Source organism: Lactuca sativa, chromosome 3 (genome assembly GCF_002870075.4).
Source record: "Lactuca sativa cultivar Salinas chromosome 3, Lsat_Salinas_v11, whole genome shotgun sequence".
In the NCBI taxonomy this organism is placed as follows: Eukaryota; Viridiplantae; Streptophyta; class Magnoliopsida; order Asterales; family Asteraceae; genus Lactuca; species Lactuca sativa.
Genome location: NC_056625.2, coordinates 114,461,548 through 114,486,143, shown reverse-complemented (window position 1 = coordinate 114,486,143; position 24,596 = coordinate 114,461,548). Strand labels below are relative to the sequence as shown.

General features: G+C 36.1%; 1 pseudogene; it reads right to left on the bottom strand.

Annotated features, from left to right (window-relative positions):
* Positions 1-23,264, bottom strand: LOC111919384 (formate dehydrogenase, mitochondrial-like; annotated as a pseudogene).
* Positions 23,265-24,596: the final 1,332 nt, after the last annotated feature.

Here is a 24,596-nt window from a genome sequence, read left to right as displayed (position 1 = left end):
TCACTTGTACTGGCTTGCCAACTCACCCTCCTTCACAATGTAATGTTAGGGTGGAACTCTTCTCCCTTGAAATAATTATCCAACATATCCTTCACTCCAGCAGCATATCGCAACTGCAAACATATTATAAATCACTTAATAATCATATCATATCATATCAATTATACACACAAGAATCGAATGAGAAGAAACAAACTTGTGCATTAATGGTTGTTCTAGAAATGTGAGATGTCATTGCTTGATTTAGCATGTATCTCCATGGATGATCCTTTGGAGTTGGTTGAGGATACCAAACATCTCCACTATACCCTAAAACACACCAAAAATAAATCATCAGTTGAGGGTCTTGAATTCATGGTACATGAATTAATGTTAAAACATACCTCCAATGTGTCCACTATTACACCCATCAACAACAGCTTGTGTATCCATAATAGCACCTCAAGCATTGTTAACAGTCGAAACCCTCTTCTTCAATTTACCAATCCTTTCTTTATCAAACATTCTTCTCAAACATACACATCAATACCCCAAATTAGTATAAAAACATCTCAACTTTGACAAAAGAAAATACTCACTTTTTTTTCTGTTAAAAGGGTATTGACAACAATAATGTCACACTTAGGAAGCATCTTATCGAGATCTTCCTCAAATGTTACACCAATTTGATTCTCCAATTCCGAATCCATCTGAATTTAATCATGGTAAAGAAGATTACACCCAAAAGGTTTCGATCGTTGAAGTAAAAGCCTTCCAATTCTCCCACAACCAACTGTTCCTACAGTTTCTCCTTCAAGATCATAAGCTTTGTGAGTAATAGCTGCAACATCCCAATCACCAGAAATAACCTGATGGTGTCCAGCTAAGAAATTACGAACAAGAATAAGGATCCTCATAAGTTCATCTTCTGCAACAGAAACAACATTGCTTCCAGTAACTTCTGCAACAGTGAATCCAACAGCAGCAACAGCCTTGAGATCAACATGATCGGATCCAATTCCAGCTATAAGAAAGAGTTGTAAATTCTTTGCCTTTTTTATCCTTTCAGCAGTCACATAGGCTAGATGGAATGGGGTGGTAATGAGAACATGTAAATCGGTATATGTAAGGATCACAGTTACTGCCACATAATTTTACCATATTTAATGCCTACAAAAAGACAAAACATTCCCTATTCCAAAACCTGTTATGTGATTAGTTCTCAGTAATGTGTCCGTACTCTCGTGTGCAAGTCTATCGGCTACAATGGATACACACTTGCACATGTTATACATGTTTAACGGATGGATCTTTAGCCTACAAGTCCATCGGATTAACATGTGTAATCAATCTGGTAAACACAAATGTCTTGGTTTGCAATTGTTAACATCAGTTTGAATTTTACAGAAGATCGACAAGAAATTATGAAAAATGTGATCGATTTTTGCATACCTGAATGGTTCCTAGGGAATAAAGTGTGATTCTGATGTTGCGGTGTGTTATATTCGATTCCGACGGAATCACTGCTATGTTTCTGTCCGGTGGCCCATCCAGCTACTCCGACGACATAGGCGGAAGCTTGGCAGGTAATGTGGATCAGGTGTTTGCGCAAAGGAGGTAGTGGTGGACGCTCGCCACCGTGTGCACTGAAGATATATGTCTCTCCGTAAGCGTATGAACATCAAGCCGTATAATGTTCCCATTTACTTTCGTGCTCCTTCGAAGATCCTGTGGCGTACCAACAGAGATCTGGTGGCGACGGTGGAGGCACTGCGAAATTCAGCAACGACGCCAAGAGAGAGACAATAAAGATGAGAGAGACTGTAGAGATTTGGTTTGATTTGGTGAGTATGGGTCGATTCTGAAGCAATTAAGGAGACAGAAAGAAGAGGGTTTCAATTTTCTTATCTGGGATTTTCTCTTTTCGTTATTGATGATCTTCCTTAACTTCCCCGAGAATCTTGGTTGATCGTGGTTGATCTAAGTTTTCTAGGGTTAGGGATACTTGTGTGTGACGGAAAAGGTGGACTACATCTTTGGTGGAGACGGATGAGAATTGGTTTGATGGCGGCTGTTGTGTTGTGTGTTTAGGAGATTAGGGTAAGGTAATACATTGTAGTGTATGTAATATGTATATGATTGGTTATATGCGTAATATTATTGTACATGAGGTAATACATATTGTACCTCTTAATTTTCAAGAAAGAGGCAATATGTTTAATAATATATATATATATATATATATATATATATATATATATATATATATATATATATAGAACTAAGTTAGGTTCAAATGTGGATTGACATATATTGTGCGAATGTGTGGACGGTGCTATTTTATGAGAATGACAAAGAAAATATGTTGTTTGATAATATAAATACATTCAATCTTACATAACTATTGTCACTAACACACATTTTCACTAATTAAATCATCTATAAAATTATTATAGACTTTTTATTATTATTCTCATTCTGTCAGAATGTTGTCAGAATTTTTATTCAGTCGTATTCTGTCAGAATGAAAATGAGTGAAAAACGATGTGGAAGAACAAAAATGAATAAGAATTAGTGAGAATGCATGAAAATGATGATATTTATGTAAGGTTGAACGTATTTGCATTACTAGACAACTTATTCTCTTAGTAATTCTCATAGAATAGCACTATCCACACGTCTGCACAATACTTGTCCATCCACATTATAACCTAGCCCTATATATATATATATATATATATATATATATATATATATATATATATAATATTGGTATTAATATTATTTTATATTTTAAATTTGTAATTTTTAATTTTTAATTACTCTTATTTTTAATTGTAGTTTTCAAATGTAATTTTATGGAAAGTAATTATTTACAAAATAATAATAAGTAAAAAGAACATAATATATGGCGCCATGACAATCCATTGAATTATATGAAGTTTAATGGAATGTAGAGTTAAATAGGTAAAATTATATAGTTAGAGAAATGTTGATGTGACAATCAATTGAGCTCATATGAGTTCAATGCATTAGAGATTACCTTAGGGTGAAACGTCTTTTCACCACCACACAACCAAACTACTTGTTTCACTTTTTGAGGAGTGACCTCAGACCTTTGAATCCATAGCTTCGACTTTGCAACCGAACACCAAATAATTGGCTACATTTTATTTATAAAAATCAAAGAATGTCTACTTAACTTTCATAGGTTCAATCACCCGGTCTGCTTCCACCTTGACACTTAAAATTGTTAATTTCTTACGCTTATGATTGAGAAGATCGTGAAAGAAATTGGAATTCTCATCCTCTCCCACTCCCCATTTAATATTCACCTTTTGAATAACAAATTATAATTACATATTTTAAATCTCTCATAGTTTAAGAAAAAAATTATACATTTATTTGAAGCTACATATAGATCATCGTTTCCAGCATCTATAGTTTTTTAAATATCAATTGGTTTATCATAAATTCCTTTTATAATGCTTCTTTTTGATTCATGAACTTCTTATACCAACTTCTGATTACATTCTTTAGTTTTTTCAACTTATTTTTAAAGTTAAGGTTGTTGCTCAGCATTCGAACTCAGCTTCCCATGTGATATGTATTAAATCTTAAAAACCATCCAAACGACCAAATATATGCACAATTTGAATGTGTTTTGTATTATGTGTTGCTTCTTTTTGGTTTTGGATCTCAAACTGAAGCTTTATAAGTACACTTTCTATGGTGTTAGGATTAATTTCCACGAGGTAGAGGAGTTTGTGATGTTCACATTGTGTAAAGCATGGAAACTTCCTTTTCATTTATCTACGAATTCTAGATGATTTGAATATGTTGAGTGCTTAAATTGATATAATATAATAGATAGTTTTGAGAAGAAACTTTCCAAAAAGAAAGTGAAAATGTTATTTATTGGGGGTAACACTAAGCTTCTGAATTGAGTTGTTGATGCTCTTAGGAATACTTGGACTTTGAGCTAGTGAAGAAATATTAGATATGGCATGGAACAAGCTTAACTTATAGATATGTTTTAGTTACTTGAGGGTTTCCAACCTCGAGACTAAAGTAATGAGTGGTTGTAGGATTTAGATGGTTCTAACTTGTTTAAGGCTAATGACACTAGAAGATGTATTGATGATTTAATGCTTCCATTTGGGACTCATGTTACTAGTTGGAATCGATATGTTCCAAGGAAGGTAAAAATTCATGTGTCGAGACTCTTGATGAACTGATGACATACTAGATCGATCATTTATAAGATTTTGATCATATATCTGTAAAATGTGAATTGGTGTCTCATACTTGGAATGTAGTATCTGTTGGAAAGAGTGTCCAAGGTCATTAACTATTGGTAATATTTCTAATAATAACAGGGTCCTTTTAGGTTGCCCTCAAGACGTAAATTGAGTAGAATTAATAAAAGAGAAATTGGTTTATTAATTATTATGGTTAATACTTAATTAGAAACTAACTGGAAATATATTTTGAGAATTAATTAACAATTTAATTAATTAAAGGGTTGAATATTCATTAATCGATAGTTGGTTAATCAGGAAAGTTCCAAAACCCTTATGAGATTAGAGTTAGATGAAAATCACTCCATACCATATGGGAAAATGAGTGAATTTCGTTGTTGGCCTCCTATCCCATATGAGAAGGAGTGCAAAACCTAAGAAGGCATCCAAGACTTAGGGATTTAATTTTTCCTTGCACCTTGGCTTGAAGCTTTGCTAACCCTTCTTCCTCCCCCTCTTAGGGACAATTTCTAACCCTATTAGGGTTTGAGAAACTAACCCTTTTCCTAGTTATTTTATTCCACTCTTTGGTGTGATTAGGTGTGATATCATTAGAGGGATTCTAGTTTGGGTCCTCTCATCCAAGCAACTTCATGGAGGATCAAGGTCTCAAGCATGGAGATCAAGGGATACATAAGAGGTATGTTTTCTTATTTGTTTTATGTTTTCTAGCGTAGATGTAATTAGCATGAAACCATATATTCATAGGTTACATGTACACTTAGGTATATCGTAGTTTCGATTTTTTTGCTACCTAGTTTAGGGTGTATTTGATGTGTAGAAATTCGAACAGTGGTATCAGAGCCATTGGTCCATGATTACATTCACCCTAGATCCATATTTTCTGTAAATGTTTGTTTGAAATTGAATGGAAGAAGAATGATTGAAAATATCGTAACTGAAAAAACCATTGTCGCTGCTTAGAACGTGAGGTCTTCTTTCTCACGACGTGAGCAACACAGATTAAGGTTTCCCTATTTTTTTTTTCATTTTTCAAATTTGAAGATTTATTAAATATGGATAATTACCAAATTTAAATTGTTTTAAATCTGAAAAATAATAAATATTATTATATAGAGATTTAAATTTGAATATTTATTTATTCATTATTTCAATAGTGAATTTAAATATTTAATATTATTTATAATAGAGATTTATAAATTTGAATATTAACTCATCGTGATTTATTAATTGTTACATTATGTTCTCATAATTAATTAAAATTAATAATAGACAACTAAATTTAAAGAGCTTTAAATTTACCCCTTATATATATATATATATATATATATATATATATATATATATATATATATATATATATATATATATATATATATATTAGAATTGTATCTATTATATGTATAAGAAAGTTACAACATGCGCTCTCAAGTGTTTTAAATATTGACATTATCTGTCTTACCATGACTACGCTAACCCATTCTGATGTAGGGGTCTAAGGAGGTCTCTATGATTCCTAATGAGGTCGGTTTTTAATATGTTTCACGCTTACCACCCTCACCACCCCATTGCATTTTGAGAATGTAGTTACCGAAAGGGTTTGATAGTGATAATGGTCAATCTAAAAGTATTCTAAATACAAGTATAAAACAAAATCTCGTTTTATTAATAGAATGTGAAGTTCATGTTTATCCATGAAAATTGCACGTTCTCTTTATATTTTGTTGGTGGAGCTCATGTGGTTAACCGACACATCAATCTAGAGTATAGTTGAGAATGACATGGAACCCGTGAATCTCAAGTGTAACTTGAGCTGTGGATCATGCGATTTTGCAAGGTTAATTCGAATCTATTTAATGTATATCTTATGTTATCTATAAAAGTTTCACATTCTCTTTATAACTTGTTGATGGATCTCGTGTGGTTAACCGGCACGTCAATTTGAGAGTATAGGCAGAGAATGATGTGGAACTCGCGAATTTCAAATGTAACTTGAGTCTGGGACCATGCGATTTTGTATGGTCGATTCACCATTTGTTCAGTGATCTGCAACGACCCTGTCATTGAATCTGAGATGAACATAATCCGAGAATACATGTCATTGATAGTCAATAAATCTCAAAGATCTAGGATTTTCGTGGTGATCGAAATTAGCAAAGGGTTTTTCCTACCTAAATAACTTTATGGTGTGTTTACGACATCCCTTTACACATCATGGATCCAAATATGGATCTTAGCCTTCTTAAATAATTTTATTTAGGGTGGCTATTTTCTAAGGATAAGTAAAACAAACTATAATAGGAATTGATATTGAATCATGTATATAACCTTATCCACTTACATGTACTGCTATAAAACATTTGAAAGGATTAGCTATGAGGATGATCAATCTTGTCAAATTCGTAGTTTGGGAATAGTTATCATAAATTAAAAGAAAGATCATGCCTTTGATAAATCTCTTCCTAGGTTACTCCAAAGATTGCATTCTAAACTATTAGACAGAGTAGTTATCAATGTATGTTGACATATTGAAGTAAAATGGAATTTCCTTGAGTTAGAAGTTGACTAGGGTAAATCAACTAGGTGACATGTACATATAATCAGTTCATTCTTATTTTGATATGAACAACTTGGAATCTCCATGAAAGAATTGTGTAGCATATTAAGATTTCCTTTTGAAACTAACATGGCCAATCATCAAAACTCAAACTTCAAAACACTCCCATGTTTTACTATCATGAATAGAAATATCAAGATGAAGGAAGACAATTGTCCATGAGATAAAAAGTGATTAGTGTTGGTATACCTAATCTAGGCCTAAATATCTAGGACAAAGGAAGGCTTATTCTGAGACATGTCTGATAGCTATTCGTTCCCATAAAAAAAAGACTTAGAAGGCACACATGCCCAAAATATATATTTGAGGTTAAAGTACTGAAACATGAAGAAGTTAAATTTGATCATGGATCACGAGCCCTTGCTACTTTCCATTGGATCAAAAGATAACTAATTATCCCATGTTTCGTGTTCAATCAAATATATGGATTCATAATGCCATCAGAACATTACTTCTAAGCCTGCGTATTTTACTAAGGATTAAGTACTAACATTTACAAGAATGTGCAGTGACTAAAATAAAGTAAGAAAACTGAAACATGGAGAAGATAATTTGATCATTAATGTCAAGCACTTGCTACTATTCATGGGATCAAAATACAACTCTCCCAAATGTTAGTCTATGGTCTTATAAATGAAATTGTTTATACTATGATTCATGAGATAGTTCTAACTTATTTAAATGTAGAGCATTCTAACATGTTAAAAGAAATTCATGAAATCTAAGAAACGATTATAGTAACAATAGTTCAAAGCTGATTCGAATATTTGGATAAGATGTATTATTATGGTAGAAATATTTTCTGATATTAGTTTACCTAATGGATCGTTCAGATTGACCATAGATTCAAATACATCTAAAAGGTTTGGGTGAAGTGTATTTTTTGGAATCGTAGTCTTGGATACATAAATGAGAGACACATCACCAAGTATACAGTTGGATCGGATTTTGGATATCATTTGGCCTCAAATCTCTTGATAAATGCAAATCTTGTTTATCAAGATAGATGATGAATACATCACATGGTGATGGGAATATCTTTTGGAATTAGTTAGCACTAATGGACCGGTTAGATTAACCAAGATTCATGGTAAGACAGACTTCGTATGAACATGAGTATGGAACCTTTCAGGTGTTTAAAGCTCTAATAAAGTAAAGTAAAGAACCAAATAGGCAATAGGATGAGACACTCATAATGAGAATCTCAGTCCGAACTTTATCATTCATCTGAGGAATTGTGAAATAGTTTTACGTTCTATCTGCATGCAGAACACTACCACTAGGAAGTGTTAGTTGGATAGAGACACAAATCATTAATTGATTTTGTACTGGATGAGTCACATTATGCTTACTAACAATTTGTGGATTGTACCATAAATAGTGTTACGAGATGTCCATTGGTCTTGTACCAACTAAGTGTTGTGTTATGAGCACTATAACACTCCTATGGTGCACATGCAGCCCTAAATGCTTTGGATCTATGTTTTCTCTAATTATACATTCATTTTTCAATTTTCCAAGGCATTCTCCCTAACTAGCATACAATTGAACAATTGAACAATTGAGCAATACAACTAGTTAGATATCTTACCTCTTAGTAGGACTTGTAGTTCTTAGCCTTCAAAATCTTGAGCACCTCAAGTGTGATGCCTCTAATGGTTCACAAACACCAAATGCAAGAGGAGGCTTGAGAGAATAATTTAATTAGCACAAAATCAACTTCAATCTCTCAGAATGAATGAGGTAACCAATTTTGGGACTTGGGGTATGCTTTTATAGAGTTTATTAAGATAGGGTTAAATTCATGCAAACCCTAATGATCCATGGCATTTCACATTCTTATGCTCCATGGATTAAATCTCCATGGACTATCCATGGATTATCTAATTGGTTTAGCCCATCTAAACAATCATGGATCACTGACCCACACTATAATAATCATTGATTTACATAATTAATCCCCATATATTTGATTAGTCTCTTTTGATCACAAAATTAATTCCAAATTAATTCTTGATCAATACTAATTTAAATAATATGATTTTTTAGTTAATATACTATACTTATAATATATTAATAAATCACAAATAACCTTATTCTCAAAAGTCCATCCTATCAAATTGCATTGATGAAGGCAATCCAAAAGTACCATGCTACAATCGGGTCAAGTACATCCCAGTTATAGTTATGGGCTTAGACACCAAATCCAATAGTCTCCCACTTGGATAAGTCTAATAACTGTAACTGCCAATGCAACTTCAGGATCCGATTAGCAATCGTAAGCTTTCAAAAGCCGCTGTCGAACTCTGACCGACTCAGTGACTTGTCCTTTAGATAAGGGATCGTATATTCCTCTATTCTCAAGATATCAATAAGCACAAATACATGGAAGATAGTCATACTTATGGTCCTGTAGTTTTGTTTCCTGATTTCCGATTCATCTGGCATAGAACATAACTGAACACATCAATTTAGTTGTAACTGGGTCCGACACATATTCAAAACAGAATCATCGAGGGGCCCAAGATATCGCTTTTAATCCTCTTACAATAAAAGGAACAGATAAACTTCGACATTATATGCTTCTACTAACTACTCATCAAATCATGCACAACAACACGTTTTATAACATCAAGTTACTGATGCGTTTTCATGCTATCAATGCAAAACCAACTTGTAGTCAACAACTCATATATCTTGGTTTGAAGATTATATGGTATTATCATCTCATAATTACTCGTGATAAATTCCATGAAGTAATTCAGGTGAGCGCGAGTTGAATCCAATACTCAAATCTTATTTCAGCAGCTCTCATGAATGGTGTAGAAAACTTTTGCTATGTGAAACGCCTTAGACAATCTACAAGCCAACTCAGGATAGTCTTCTTTCATACTTACTTCCAACGTATGATCGACTGTGGATAGTTTGAATAATTTTATTATTCTGGAAGTCAAAACATGCAAAGTGAAACAATAGTAAATAATTGACACAAGACAATAACTTTACTTATAAATAAAACTCATTTTATTTAATCAACAAATGTCAATTACAATTTAGCTATTACAAGTTTCTATTTATCTAATCACTAAAACTAATATCGTCCGTTATCCCGATGCTCCTTTCATGCTGCAAGTGCTTAATTATATTCAGTCCCTTTGTAGGGGGATCTGTCGGGTTGTCCTCTGATGATATCCTCTTCACCACGAGGTATACTTCTTCTACTTGATGTCTTATGAAGTGGTACATTCTGTCGATATGCCTGGATATACTATGATCTCTCGGTTCCTTGGTTAAGGCAACCGCCCCTTCATTATCGCAGAAAATCTCCACAGGCTCCTTTATGGATGGTATGACTCCAAGGTCTCCGATGAAGTTTTTCAACCATATCGCTTCCTTCGATGCTTCGCTTGGTGCTATGTACTCTGATTCGCACGTTGAATCAACTATAGTCTCCTGCTTGGAATTTTTCCATGTTACTGCTCCTCCATTCATGGTAAACACCCAGCCCGACTGAGAGCAGAAATTATCTCTGTCAATTTGAAAGTTGAATTCACTATACCCTAGCACTCTCATTTCATCACTCCCACCGAGGGTAAGGACCCAATCCTTAGTCCTCCGCAGGTACTTAAAAATGTTCTTAACTGTTGTCCAATGAGCTTTACCAGGATTCCCTTGATATTTGCTGACCATGCTTAAAGCAAAGGCCACATCAGGGCAAGTACAAGTCATAGCATACATGATCGAACCAACTACGGAGGCATATGGTATGTGATTCATCTCTGCAGTCTAAGTCTCTGTACTTGGACTCTGAGTGTTACTCAGTTTGGTATTGCATTGGATAGGTGAGTCACCTTTCTTAGAGTTCTCCATGTTGAAACACTTCAACACCTTGTCCAAGTATGTACTTTGACTAAGTCCTATTAGTCTTTTACCCCTACTTCTTAATATCCTTATCCCTAGGATGTAAGCAGCTTCTCCAAGGTCCTTCATAGCAAAACACTTCCCAAGCCAGGACTCTCACTAGCCTTGACATACACACAGGACTCATCCTCGCTTCTCGAAAATCCAAACTCTTTGACTTTCTCATCGAAACAAAGAGTCCATCTGCGAGATGCTTGTTTCAATGCATAAATGGATTTTTTAAGCTCACGCACTCTATTAGGGTACTTTGCATTGACAAAACCCTCTGGCTGACTCATGTAAACATCTTCAGCCAACTTTCCATTAAGGAAAGCGGTTTTGACATCCATTTGCCATATTTCATAATCATGAAATGCAGTTATGGCCAGCATAACCCTTATAGATTTAATCTTCGCTACTGGTGAGAAGGTCTCATCATAGTTAACTCCATGAGTTTGAGTAAAGCCATTCGCAACCAGTCGCGCCTTATATGTGTGTACTTTCCCATCCATGCCGGTCTTCTTCTTGAAGATCCATTTACACCCAACTGTCTTACGACCAGGTACATTGTCAACCAAGTTCCAAACTTGATTGCCATACATGGACTGAATCTCACTGTCCATATCCTCTCTCCACTTTGTAGACTCGGGGCCTACCATGGCTTCCTTGAAATTGTTAGGTTCTTCCAAATTTATCAGTGTTCTATCACTAATAAATGTATCACCCTCAGATGTTATATAGAGACCATATAACACAGGTGGAACACTAACTCTACTAGAGCACTCAGAGGTACGGACTTGTCAACTGGATCAACAAGAGTTTCCTCCTCAGGTTGATTGCTAGTGTTTGAGGTTCCTTCACTTCTTGACTCTTGAAGCTCTTCTAGGTCAATTTCCCTCCCACTGTTTCCTTCGCCTATGAGTTCTCTCTATCGAAAGACTCATCTCCTCGCAACAAAGAAAACATTGTCACTCGGTCTATAGAAAAGATATCCAAAACATTTTTATGGGTAGCCGATGAAAATACATCACTCACTCCAAGGTTCGAGCGTGTCGTGAGTTTCTTTATTCACAAAAGCCTCGCAACCCCAAACTTTGATGTGGTCTAATGTGGGAACTTTCCCTGTCCATATCTCGTGAGGTGTGTTTAGCAACCTTTTTGGTAGGAAATAGATTAAGGATATGGGCGACAGTCTCCGAGGCATACCCCCAGAATGAGATAGGTAACGAAACTCGACTCATCATGGAACGGACCATGTCTAGCAAGGTTCGGTTGCGCCTCTCAGCCACACCATTAAGATGTGGTGTCCTAGTGAAACATCCTAAAAATATGAACCAAAAATTTTGTTTTCAAATCATTATTAAAATCATAAACCATCAAAAGTCATAAGTAAAATCATAAATCATCTATCATAAAACATCATAGTGTCTATCTCAAATCAAAATCTCATAGCAAATCATCAGAGTAAACTCCCAGGCTGTGACTGTGGTGTGTGCCATGCGATCAACTCGAGCCCTTCCCTTTGCTAGTGGAAGTACCTGAAACCAAAATTGAAAACTGTAAGCACGAAGCTTAGTGAGCTCCCCCAAACTACCACATACCATACAATAACACATATAACACATACTGAGCCTTGCCCACTGCATCGGGCCTCGCCCGACATCTGACCAAATTCCGGCATAAATTGGGCCCAACCCACTGCATCGGGCCCCGCCCGACATCAGACCGAAGTCCATCATAAATTACACATAACGTGAACATATAACATAGTCACATATACTGCATCGGGCTTGCCTGGCATCAGACAGAAGTCCGGAACATATAACACATATCATAAACATGCATGAATCACGAAGACATCAAGCATACATACTACTTCTCGGGACCACCCCGACATCAGACCGAAGTCCGGAACTACTATCATCTAAACGGGCCGGCATTGTGGCCGTTGACCCGTTCCTACTGGAAGGAAACTCACCACGTATGACTGACTGTTGAAATGCTGAGTCAGGGATCCTAATATGCTTCTTCGGCGACTCTCCGGCTATAAATTCCATCACAACACTTAATCAAAAACTGATAATCCTTCTTAGGGTAAAATGACCATTTTACCCCTGGTCAAAGTCAATGTCCTGAACAAAGTCAAGTCAAAGTCAATCTCAGTCAACCCAACTCGTGGTCTCCTGAGTCACCTCATTGAGTCCTTCTTCTGAATCATCGAGTTCTTTCTGTAGTAATAATCGGGACATCTCGACTCTACTCACCGAGTCCCTCCTTGGACTCGTCGATCCCTTTAGCTCCTGAGCCCTAATCTTGTCCAACTCACTGAGTCACCCCTCCCCACTCCATGGTTTCACTTACAACCAGAAAAGGTTTGGGAAATTCGACCCAGCTTGCCAAGTCATAAGAACAACTCGGCGAGTTCCTTGAATGCTAAAACCATACAGTCGATTCTAATTGATTCCAATGCTTCTAACTCATAAATCTGGGCTCCTAAGGCTAACATAACATGTAAAGTTGTTAACTTTACGTGTTTGTATGAAGATATAAGACCAAAACACTCATTAGAAGCTAGAAATGGAGATCTAAGTCATTACATAGACTATGGTTGCATAAAGGTGGCAACTTTGAGCCTCTAGAGCTCAATAGAGCTCAGATCTGAATTCTCTACATCCCCAAGAGTTCAAATCCCAAAATATCCTTGGAAATGGCCCCAAAACTCACAACATTCAAGCTAGAGGAGAGATCTAATTGAATAATAGCCAAGGTATAAGCTTTATACCTTTATGAAGACAAAAATGAGTCCTTAGCTCTGGATCTCCAACCTTCCTTCTACAACTCCAAGCTTTTGCTTCCTTCTTCAAGCTTAAGATTTCAAAATGGAAAGAACTAGCTCAATATTTCACCAAAACTAAGTAGGGTTTCGAGAATAGGCAGTGGAGGTGATGGGGGCTGGGGTGGAGACCCATAATGTTGCTTAAATAGGGTGCAAACCCTAAGGATTAGGGTTTCCTCCTGATGGACCTACTTGCTGAGTCTATTCCCGACTCGTAGAGTAGTCCACTAAAACCCCACGATCAAGCTGGCATCTACTCAATCTGATCGTAGAATCTTTATCTTCCTGCCCAATTGATTCTCAACTTCCTTCTTAAAGTCTTTAAACTTTTCAAAAGTTTCTGACTTATGCTTGATTAAGTAGATATAGCCATATCTACTGTAATCATTAGTAAAAGTCACATAGAAGCGGTTAGCATCCCTTGTGGCGGTTCTGAAGGGTCCACACACATCGGTGTGTATGAGATCCAATAAACCTTCACCCCTTTCACAAGTACCAGTGAAGGGTGATTTGGTAATCTTTCCAAGTAAACAAGACTCGCATGTGTCATCCGACTTCAAGTAGAATGAATCCAAGACTCTAGCATTTTGGAGTTGGGCTATACGCTTCTTGTTGACATGTCCAAGACGACAATGCCACAAGCATGCCTTGTCCAAAATATTGGACGAATCAATATTCAACACATTATTTCCTAGGTTATCTACAACCATCACAGTTTCAAATATACCATTACAAGGTAACGCTTCAAAATAAAAAACACCATTACAATAAGCATAAATACCACCATTTTCGTTATTAAAAGAAAAGGTAAAACCTTGTTTATACAAACTATGAAAGGAAATAATATTTCTCGTCGTATCGGCCGAGTAACAACAATTATTCAAATCTAAATTTAAACCATTATTAAGCAATAAAGAATAAACTCCAATCTTGGTCACAGGCAAGACTTTCCTATTTCCCATGATTAAGTTTATCTTCCTGTGCTCTACATCCCTACTTCATGTTAGTCCCTGCAAATCAGAAAAAATGTGAATACCACAACCTGTATCAAGGGCCCAAGAATTAGCATGTGATGAGTTATTCGACTGAATAGTGTAAATACCTACAAATAAGGGCTTGATCTTGCCATGCTTTATATCTAGCAAGTACTTGGGGCATCTTCGTTTCCAGTGCCCTTTTTCATAACAGTGGAAGCACTCTACATCCTTTGGATTAGAAGAAGGATTAGCATAAGCAAATTTGTTCCCACTGGAAGAGGATCCATCAAGATACTTTCCCTTGCAGCTCTTGTAGGGAGCCTTCCTCTTCTTTCCCTTCCCATGTCCATTTTCCAGAACAGGGGCAGAAGTAGTAGTAGTAGTAGAAGTAGACACAACCGACTTGCCTTTCAGGTTGCTTTCTGTAGTTCTTAGAAGGCCTTGAAGCTTGCTAAGAGTGACCTCCTCCTTGTTCATATGATAGGTCATACGAAATTGATCATAACAAGAAGGTAAAGAGTGTAGAATAATATATATGGCCAACTCTTCATCAAAAATGACATTCAATTTAAGCAAGTGGTCCATAAATCTCTGCATCTTTTGCAAGTGGGTCGTGATGGGTTCATCATCCTTCATTTTGCAAGTGGGTCCTGATGAGCACTTTTATGGTATCTTTCCATCAAATCTTGATACATTTCAAAAGGATAATAGTCATCATCGGACTTCTGCTGCTCAGCAGTCATGGTAGCAATCATTAGACACTACACCTTCGTCGCATCCCTCTCATGATTAGTATGTTCAACGATCTGTTCGGGGGTAGCAGTGGTGACATCAATCTCCTTAAGCTCTTTATCTAGGACATATTGTTTATCCTCATATCGAATAGCCCTTCGGATGTTTCGAATCCAGTCATTGAAGTTCGAGCCCTCGAAAATGACCCTCCCACATAGGTTCATGAGGGAGAAAGATCCTGAAAGGATTGGGTTGGAAGTATTGTCAGGGATAGACAACTCTAAAAGAAGAAGAAGAAATTTTAGATTAGATGATAACCCTTAATAATACACCCAAATGAAATATTAAGGCTAGGACCCAACACAATATTCTACAATTGTGAAAAGGGATGCTGTAATCCAATTGTAAAATATTTGAAGGTAGGTAAATGATGACTTACCAATTTCCACCATGAAAAACGAAATAGATTATTAAGTTTTAATTGGATTGAAATTCCTAGATCCTTTGAGATTCATTGAACTTTTCAATGGCATGTTTAAATCTTGATTGTGCCCTTCAAGTTTGTGACTGTGATGCCAAGGATCACAAATAAGGTGTGAATAACCATGCAAACTAGCTTGGTACACTCAATGTTAAAAATCACCTAATCAATGTGTTGGTTAACCACACACGCTCCACTAATCTATAATTAACATCAAGCTACCCTTTGCCACACATTGTCAGTCCCAAATTAGTGTGTCGGTTAACCACACATGCTCCACTAACGACTTAACAAGGTGCAAAGTGTAATTTCATGGATTAGCACCATTTTCACATTTTCCTAAAGTAACTAAGATTGAGAATTTAATAAAAGTTTAGTCACTTTATATTTATCATTATACTTTTAACGAGAATTAATGTCCTATCCTACCCATTCGACTAACGACCCTCCACCAGTCAAGGAAGCAGTAGGTGAGAGTGGACACCCATTAAACTGCCATTTTATAGGCAGTAGCCTTATACCCCCCTTATAGACCGACTTCGTGATTGAGGCCTACTAACGGTAAGACTGACTTGTCTTATACATGTGTGTGTGTGTGTGTATATATATATATATATATATATATATATATATATATATATATATATGGGTTGAATTTTAACTTTCAAAACTCTAGGGTTTGGAATTAAAGTTACATTAGTGAGACTTTACTAATTCCAAAACATGAGGGCAAGTTTTGAAACATGTCAAAACTCTTGGTATTCATAACTTATGAGTTTAATTGCGTTTTAATGGATTAGACCTTTCATTTTCCATAACTTGAGGAAAAGTTATGGAGGTCATTAAAAGCATTAAGATCATCATTTTAACTAACAAAAAATTATCAAGTAATTTATCTATGATCTAGTTAAACTCAGAGGTCAAGATAATTCACATCAACAATTTAAGAAATTAGCCTAAGCATATAAACTAATATACATCTTGAAATTTTGACAATTATCATTTAATTGGATGAGCATGATCATTACCATATCAAGAAAAAAGATTATATGTTTAAAAAAAACAGTTTGTGGAAATGATCCTAATCCAATTCTGGCCAAAAACACGAAATCCTACACCCAGAGCCATCAACTCGACAAGTGCATAAACTGGACTCGTCGATTTGGTCATTAGTCAGAAGCCAGAAATCAACTTTTTTCAACTTTGAAAAGCAATAAGCATCAACTATAACATAAAACAATCTTAGGCTCTGATACCATTGTTGGGTTTTGAGCACTATAACACTCCTATGGTGCACATGCAACCCTAAATGCTTTGGATATATGTTTTCTCTAATTATACATGTATTTTTCAATTTTCCAAAGCATTCTCCCTAACTAGCATACAATTGAATAATTGAACAATACAACTAGTTAGATAACTTACCTCTTAGTAGGACTTGTAGTTCTTGGCCTTCAAAAGCTTGAGCACCTCAAGTGTGATGCCTCTAATGGTTCATAAACACCAAATGCAAGAGGAGGCTTGAGAGAATAAGTTACTTAGCACAAAATCAACTTCAATCTCTTAGAATGAATGGGGTAACCGATTTTGGGACTAGAGGTATGCTTTTATAGTGTTTACTAAGCATGGGTTACATTCATGAAAACCCTAATGCTCCATGGCATTTCACATTCTTATGCTCCATGGATTAAATCTCCATGGACTATCCATGGATTATCTCATTGGTTTAGCCCATCTAAACAATCATGGATCATTGCCCCACACTATAATAATAATTGATTTACATAATTAATCCCCATATATTTAATTAGTCTCTTTTGATCACAAAATTAATTCTTGATCAATACTAATTTAAATAATATGATTTCTCGGTTAATATATTATACTTATAATATATTAATAAATCACAAATAAGCTTATTCTCAAAAGTCCATCCTATCAAATTGCACTGATGAAGGCAACCCAAAAGGTCCATGCTACAATCGGGTCAAGTACATCCCAGTAATAGTTATGGGCTTAGACACCAAATACAACACTAAGTAGGATCATGAAACACTCTATGATATGTGAAGTGGGATTCAGTCGTCACTGGCACATATGGAAGTCTACAATTGTGAGGCTTACGCTCGTCGTGAAGCGATCAATAATCTAGAGCTTAGAATAGAGATATGTTATCTCGTTGGAGAACCTATCAAGAATTGTGTATAATTGTTTAACAATCCTTTTTATAACAAAGTGTATGTTTCTCGAAGGGTAGTCTTGCAAGAGAGGGAGATGATTTCCAAAAGGGCTAGTGGGAGCCACATTGATATTAATAAGATTCGATTCAACCAACGAAGATCCTAAAGTTGGACCTAGCATTCAATTCAAGATTGAATGAGCTACTGAGGAAAATGAAATATTTCCACCTCTTCCTTATAGATATGATAGAGGACGTCATACGCCAAGTTATATAGGAGTTTATATTACTAAGGTAAATGAGGCACTGGTATGGAGCAATCAGAGTATACCAGCTATCGGAAGTTATGGTTGACCCTAAAGGCTATAACATGGAAGGAGGAAATGGAGAGCAAGATTCAGTCCATGTATGTGAAAACTTGGTAGATCAAGCACTTGGGTTTAAACATTAGGTATAAGTGGATCTTCAAGAAGAGACAATCATGGATAGGAATAAACATATTACCAAGAATTGTTAAAAATTTGTAAAAAACTTTTCGAACGACACTTTAAAAAAAATCCTATGATTTATGAGACACCAAATAACTACAAAAGGAACAATATTAGAAAGGGGTATATGTTTTTTTAATTGTTTTATTTTTAATTTTTTTTTTTGCTCGTTTTTTTGGTTTACCAAAGGAGTTTTACATAGGTTGCATCACGTGAAGAAAAATACAAAGCACAACTATATACAAACTATAAGCGACATATAAATCCAACCCAAATAAGAAGCCAAACGAATAAATCGAGTAAAGCTAAGTGCCAAAGTTCAGCATAACTAAACTAAGGCTAATTTGAGATCAAATGGAAAAATGTGTCTAAATCATAAGATGATGAGATATGATATGAAATGCAATGGATAGACACTAAGGATCTCAAAATAGAAAAATCTAGTTCTTACTCCTTTCTTTGGGGTTTGATTGTGGCTTCTAAGGAGCACGCAAGTGAGGAACTATTCGGCATGAGGCTAAGTTGTCCCCGTACTTATGCCACACTTGCCATAAGTCGATTCATCGACATAACTACATTCACTCTTTCCTCACGTATATATAAAAGAAGATGTAACAAATAAAGGTTCCTATGAGTGATTCTTATTTGTTATGCGAGTTTCCAAACAAATTTTGTAGTTAAGGTGTGTTGAGTCTTTCACGTAAAGATGTTTGGGGATGAGAATAAATAGATAACAAAACTGCATGAATGCTAACGTCCTAAACTAAATGTTACAAAAAAAGCGATTTATACAAACCAATACAAGCATATGTACGATTCAAGACAATTAATTCACAAACTGACAATGCAATAGACATGGTACACCAAATTCCTAAGTGTTTAAACAATTAACCGCATATTCAAGATAAGAGCATGAATGGGAATGAATATACCAAATCCATTGTGAGCACAAATTCGAAACTGGAAATGGTGGGAACTGTTGGGTCACTCGAAATCCGAAAAATGCTTTGAAATCGACAACCCCAAGCTTGAGTCTTTCCTAAGGGCACAACACAACGCTTTCTCCATGAAAAGTCTAGATTTTCGGTGGCGCTTTCGTTTTCAGGTAAAAATTTTGGTGAGTTTTCGGAGAACTTTTCAGCAAGGCTCATAGAGGAAGGTGAGTTGAGCACAAAGCCGATTTCATAATTGAAAATGGTGGTCAGAGTTAGCCAAAAAATGGACGAGAAGGCGGAGAAGGGTGGTGGCCGGTGATGGCAGCTCCAACCATAGATCGGGGGATTTTTTTAATGGGGTTTGCAGAGGAGAAGATTGGCGGTGGTTTCGTCAAAAAGCCGACCGGTAGAACTCTGGAAATACACATTTTTATGGTGAAGTTGGGTTGAGGAGGTTGGAGCTGTGAGAGAGAATGCGGAAGAAGGGTAGGGTCAGTTGCATGTAGGTTCGAGTTCTTGAGGATAGATTAAGTAAACAACAAGTCAAGGAGTCAACAGGAACAATAATGAGTCAAGCAGATGGACAACACGGGTTCGAGGGTCGGGACTTGGTAACGTGAATCTCCACGCGGTCTCATCGAGCAACATGTGGTCTCGTCGGGAGCTACGCGGTCTCATCGAGCTTAGTGTAAGATTCTGCGTAGCCACGTGAACCAGGTTGAAGGATTTGTTGGGCTTCTGTATGATTTATGTAGGCTAAATAAGAATTTGAGGCACGACCTCGCTGGGACCCCATGTCGTATCGATGGTCTTCGACGAGGGCTAAATAGCTAAGATTTTTTTTCTCCTCGACTCCCTGTTTGTTTCATGCGGGTTCAAGGAACAATTGAGGTGTGGCCTCGTGAACTGAACACACAAACTCAAAAAACTAGATTTTCAAAAATTATTTTAATCCCAGGATGAATCCAGGCAAGTCCCAGTTTGAAAATTTTCAACAAAAAGGGGACCCCGAACACGAGAAAAACTTGATTTTTCAAAAAAAAGCAATTACTTTCAAAAGCTTCAAATATATATATATATATATATATATATATATATATATAATCATTTTTATTTGGTTTTAAAAGACACGAAAGCACACTGCTTTCCAAAAATGCCCTTCTTTAACGTCTTTGAAGAGACGGCTTCCAACTTTTTCTTTATTATCTCGGGACATCCAAATGGATGATGTCTAGGAAATTTGCTTCAAAATCTTCATAGAAAGGCTTAGTCGGTGCCCGTTGACTTTGAAAAATTGTCCCGTTTCTTCGCTTTGGATCTCTATCGCTCCGTGCTCAAAGACTTTTAGCAAAATGAATGGACCCATCCATCTTGACCTTAATTTCCCAGGAAATAAAATCAAACGGGAATGGTAGAGTAAGACTTCGTGTCCTGGCTTGAAATGTTTTCGGGCAATGGACTTCTCATTGAAGGCCTTGGTTTTCTCCTTGTATTATCTTGTATTCTCATAAGAATCATTCCTTAACTTTTCTAAGTTGAATCTTTCTATGCCTTCCTGCTTCATCTATTTTGAAATTGCATTACTTGACCACTCAAAATGCACGGTGATCTAGTTTCACGGGAAGATGACATGGCTTTCCAAAAACCAATCTAAATGGGACATGCCTATGAGGATCTTGTAAGCGGTTCGGTAGGCCCAAAAGGCATCATCAAACCTTAAACTCCAATCCTTTCTCATTGGATTCACTATTTTCTCAAGGATGGACTTGACTTCCCGATTCAAAACCTTCACTTGACAATTTGTTTGTTGGTGATAGGCGGTAGAGACACGATGGGTCATATTATATTTCTTCAATAAAGCCTCCATCATTTTATTAAAAAAATGTATCCCTCTATTGCAAATTAAGGCCCTAGGCACACCAAATCTCACAAAAATATTAGACTTTAAAAACTCGATAATCGTTTTGGCATCATCCGAACTTGTGGCTTTGGCCTCAACCTATTTAGAAACATAATAAACCACGAGTAAGATGTAAACATTACCAAATGAAATGGGAAATGGGACCATAAAATCAATATCTTCACAAATGAGGATTGGATTTTGTTCCTTTTGATTTTTTTGAGAAATATTCATCATTATTTGGCATCATTTACAACTTATACAAAAACAAATAGCAATCACGTGTCATGGTTGACCAAAATAATCCACATTCAAGAACTTTTATCAATGTTCGATTAGGTCTGAAGTGTCCCCCAGAAGCAAGTTTGTGACAAAATTGCAAAATGGATTGATGCTCTTGTTGAGGTACACATCTCCTAATGATTTGATCAGGACAACGTTTCCATAAATAAGGTTCATCCCACACATAGTATTTTGCATCACTTTTCAATTTATCTTTTTGAGCACGTATAAACGTGTCGAGATACCTTTTTGTGACAAAAAAAAGTTAATGATATCGGCATACCAAGGAATAGATTGAGTAAGGGAAAATAGATTCTCATCCGGAAACTCGTCTCACAATGGGAGGGGAGTTTTATTTGAAATGATCCGGCTTAGGTGGTCGTCAACAAGGTTTTCACACCCGCTCTTGTCCCGAATCTCCAATTCAAATTTTTGCAATAGTAAGATCCATCGGTTAAGTCTTGGTTTTGCATCTTTCATTTTCATCAAGTAATTGAGAGTCGTATGATCCGAATATACATCGACTTTAGTACCGAGTAGATATTGTGTAAACTTCTCCAAAGCGAATACTATGGCCAATAGCTCCTTCTCTGTGGTAGAGTAGTTGCTTTGAGCATCTTATAATGTTCTTGATGCATAATAGATGACATGAGAGGCTCTTCCATTCTTTTGACCCAAAACGCCGCCTATATCATAGTTACTTGCATCACACATGATCTCAAAGGGGAGATCCCAATTTGGTGCTTGTATGATGGGAGTGGATGTAAGAAACTCCTTGAGCTTGTAAAAAGCCTCTTTTCTCGCCTCATTGAACTCAAAATCATCCTCCTTTTGAAAGATTTGGCACATTGGTCATGTTATCTTCGAAAAGTCTTTGATGAACCTTTGGTAGAAACCCGCATGGCCTAAACAAGAACAAACTTCTCGAACACAAGTCGGGTAAGGTAAGCTTTGATTAACATCAATTTTAGCTTTATCTACCTCGTTTCATTTCTTTGACACAATGTGGCCTTTTTCAAAATTCAAAATCAAATTTGTTTCAATGCATCTTTTCAAAATCTTTGTGAGATTAGTCAAACATTTTTGAAAGGAGTTTCCATATACTATAAATCATCCATAAAAACTTCAATTATGTTTTTAGCACATTTAGAGAACATACTAACCATACAACGTTGTAAAGTAGCAGGGGCATTACACAATCCAAATGGCATTCTATGGTATGCAAAAGTGTCAAATGTACATGTAGAGGTTTTCTTTTCTTGGTCTTTCGGTGCCATCGGGATTTGGTGAAAACCAGAATACCCGTATAGACAACAATAATGAGATGTCCCAACCAATGTTTCTAAGATTTGGTCAATGATAAACAATGGGAAATGGTCTTTTCTCGTGCTTGCATTAAACTTTTGGTATTCAATACATACCCTCCACCCGTTTTGCACATGGGTGGGAACCATAATATCTTTGTTGTTCTCGACCACCGTGATTCCCGTCTTCTTTGGTACCACTTGCTATCCGAGATTGGATAGATCATCCCCGCATCAAGAAGCTTCAATATTTCTTTCTTCACAGCTTCCATCATAGGTGGATTCAAGCTTCTTTGTGCATCCCAGCTTGGTTTGCATTCATCCTCCATCAAATTTTTATGCATACAAATGGAGGGGCTCAATCCTTTAATATCTGCAATCGTCCAAACCATAGATTCTTTGTGTTCCCTCAACACTTTGAGGAGTTTCTCTACTTCATATTTGGATAAGTGAGTAGAAATTATAACCCGAAGAGTCTCATCCTTTCCCAAATAAGCATATTTCAAGTGTTGAGGTAGGACGTTCGATTCCAATTCTGGTGGTTAAACGAGGGAAGGTGCAACTTTGTGTGAGTTTGAGGCAACTCAGTTTGCTTGAAATTGAATTGTGTAGTTTTCTTGACCTCCAAATTGATAACCAACTTTTCAAATTTCGGATCTAGAGAATAGAGCTTCAATTTCTTGGTCAGCTTCCTGCAATCGAACCCTTTGTTTAGAATCATCTCCAACATGTCACCATTTGTCAACTCAAACAAATCTTGTGTTAGTGGTTCAACAACGTCAACAAAATATAAAGATGGTACATCACTAGGAGATCTCATAGCATCATAAATATTAAAGCTTATTGTTTCATCATCAAATTCCATTGTTAAGTTACCCGCATGCACATCAATATTTGTCCTAGCCATTTTCTAAAATGGTCTTCCAAGCAATATTAGAGCTGATTTGGAGGAAACTTGTTCCTCTAAATCAATCACATAGAAATCCGCCGGAAAGACAAATTGATTCACTTACACCAAAACATCTCCTAAGACACCTCTAGGAAAAACACTTGATTTATCCGCAAGTGAAATTATGACACTCATTTCATTTAAAGAACCAACATTTAGCGATTCATATACCACATAGGGCATGACATTAATAGAAGCACCAAGATCAAGCATGGGACTACTAAAAGTAATATCGCCTATTTTGCAAGGAATCATAAACATTCCACGGTCTTTGTATTTAGTTGGAAGTTTTCTTTGCAAGACTGCGGATGTATTTTCATTCATTGAAATCTTTTCATTCCCTTTCAATTTTCTTTTTTTTTATGCAAAGTTCTATAAAAAAAATTCATATCTAGGGATTTATTTTATTGCATCAAGAAAAGGAATATTTACTTCCACCTTTTGGAAGGTGTCAAAGATCTCTTTCTCCTCCGCATTCTTCTTTGAAGTTGCAAGTCGAGAGGGAAATGGTGGTTGAGTGGCTACTGGAGTCACTAGAGGGGTAGTATTTTTGGTACTCCATTTTGTGCATCATTCTTGACAATTGGATCTTCAATAGGAGTGTTCTCTATATCTTTCTGATCTTCCCTTGACTTTTTCTTTGAGCTACTCTCTCTGGTCTTTTACCAATTTTCAAGGTTACCACATTGACATTTGGGTTCTTTTTAGTTTGAGAAGGTAGTTTTTCACAGGACTCCAACTTGCTTAAGGATGTAATTGTATCTCTCACTTGTGC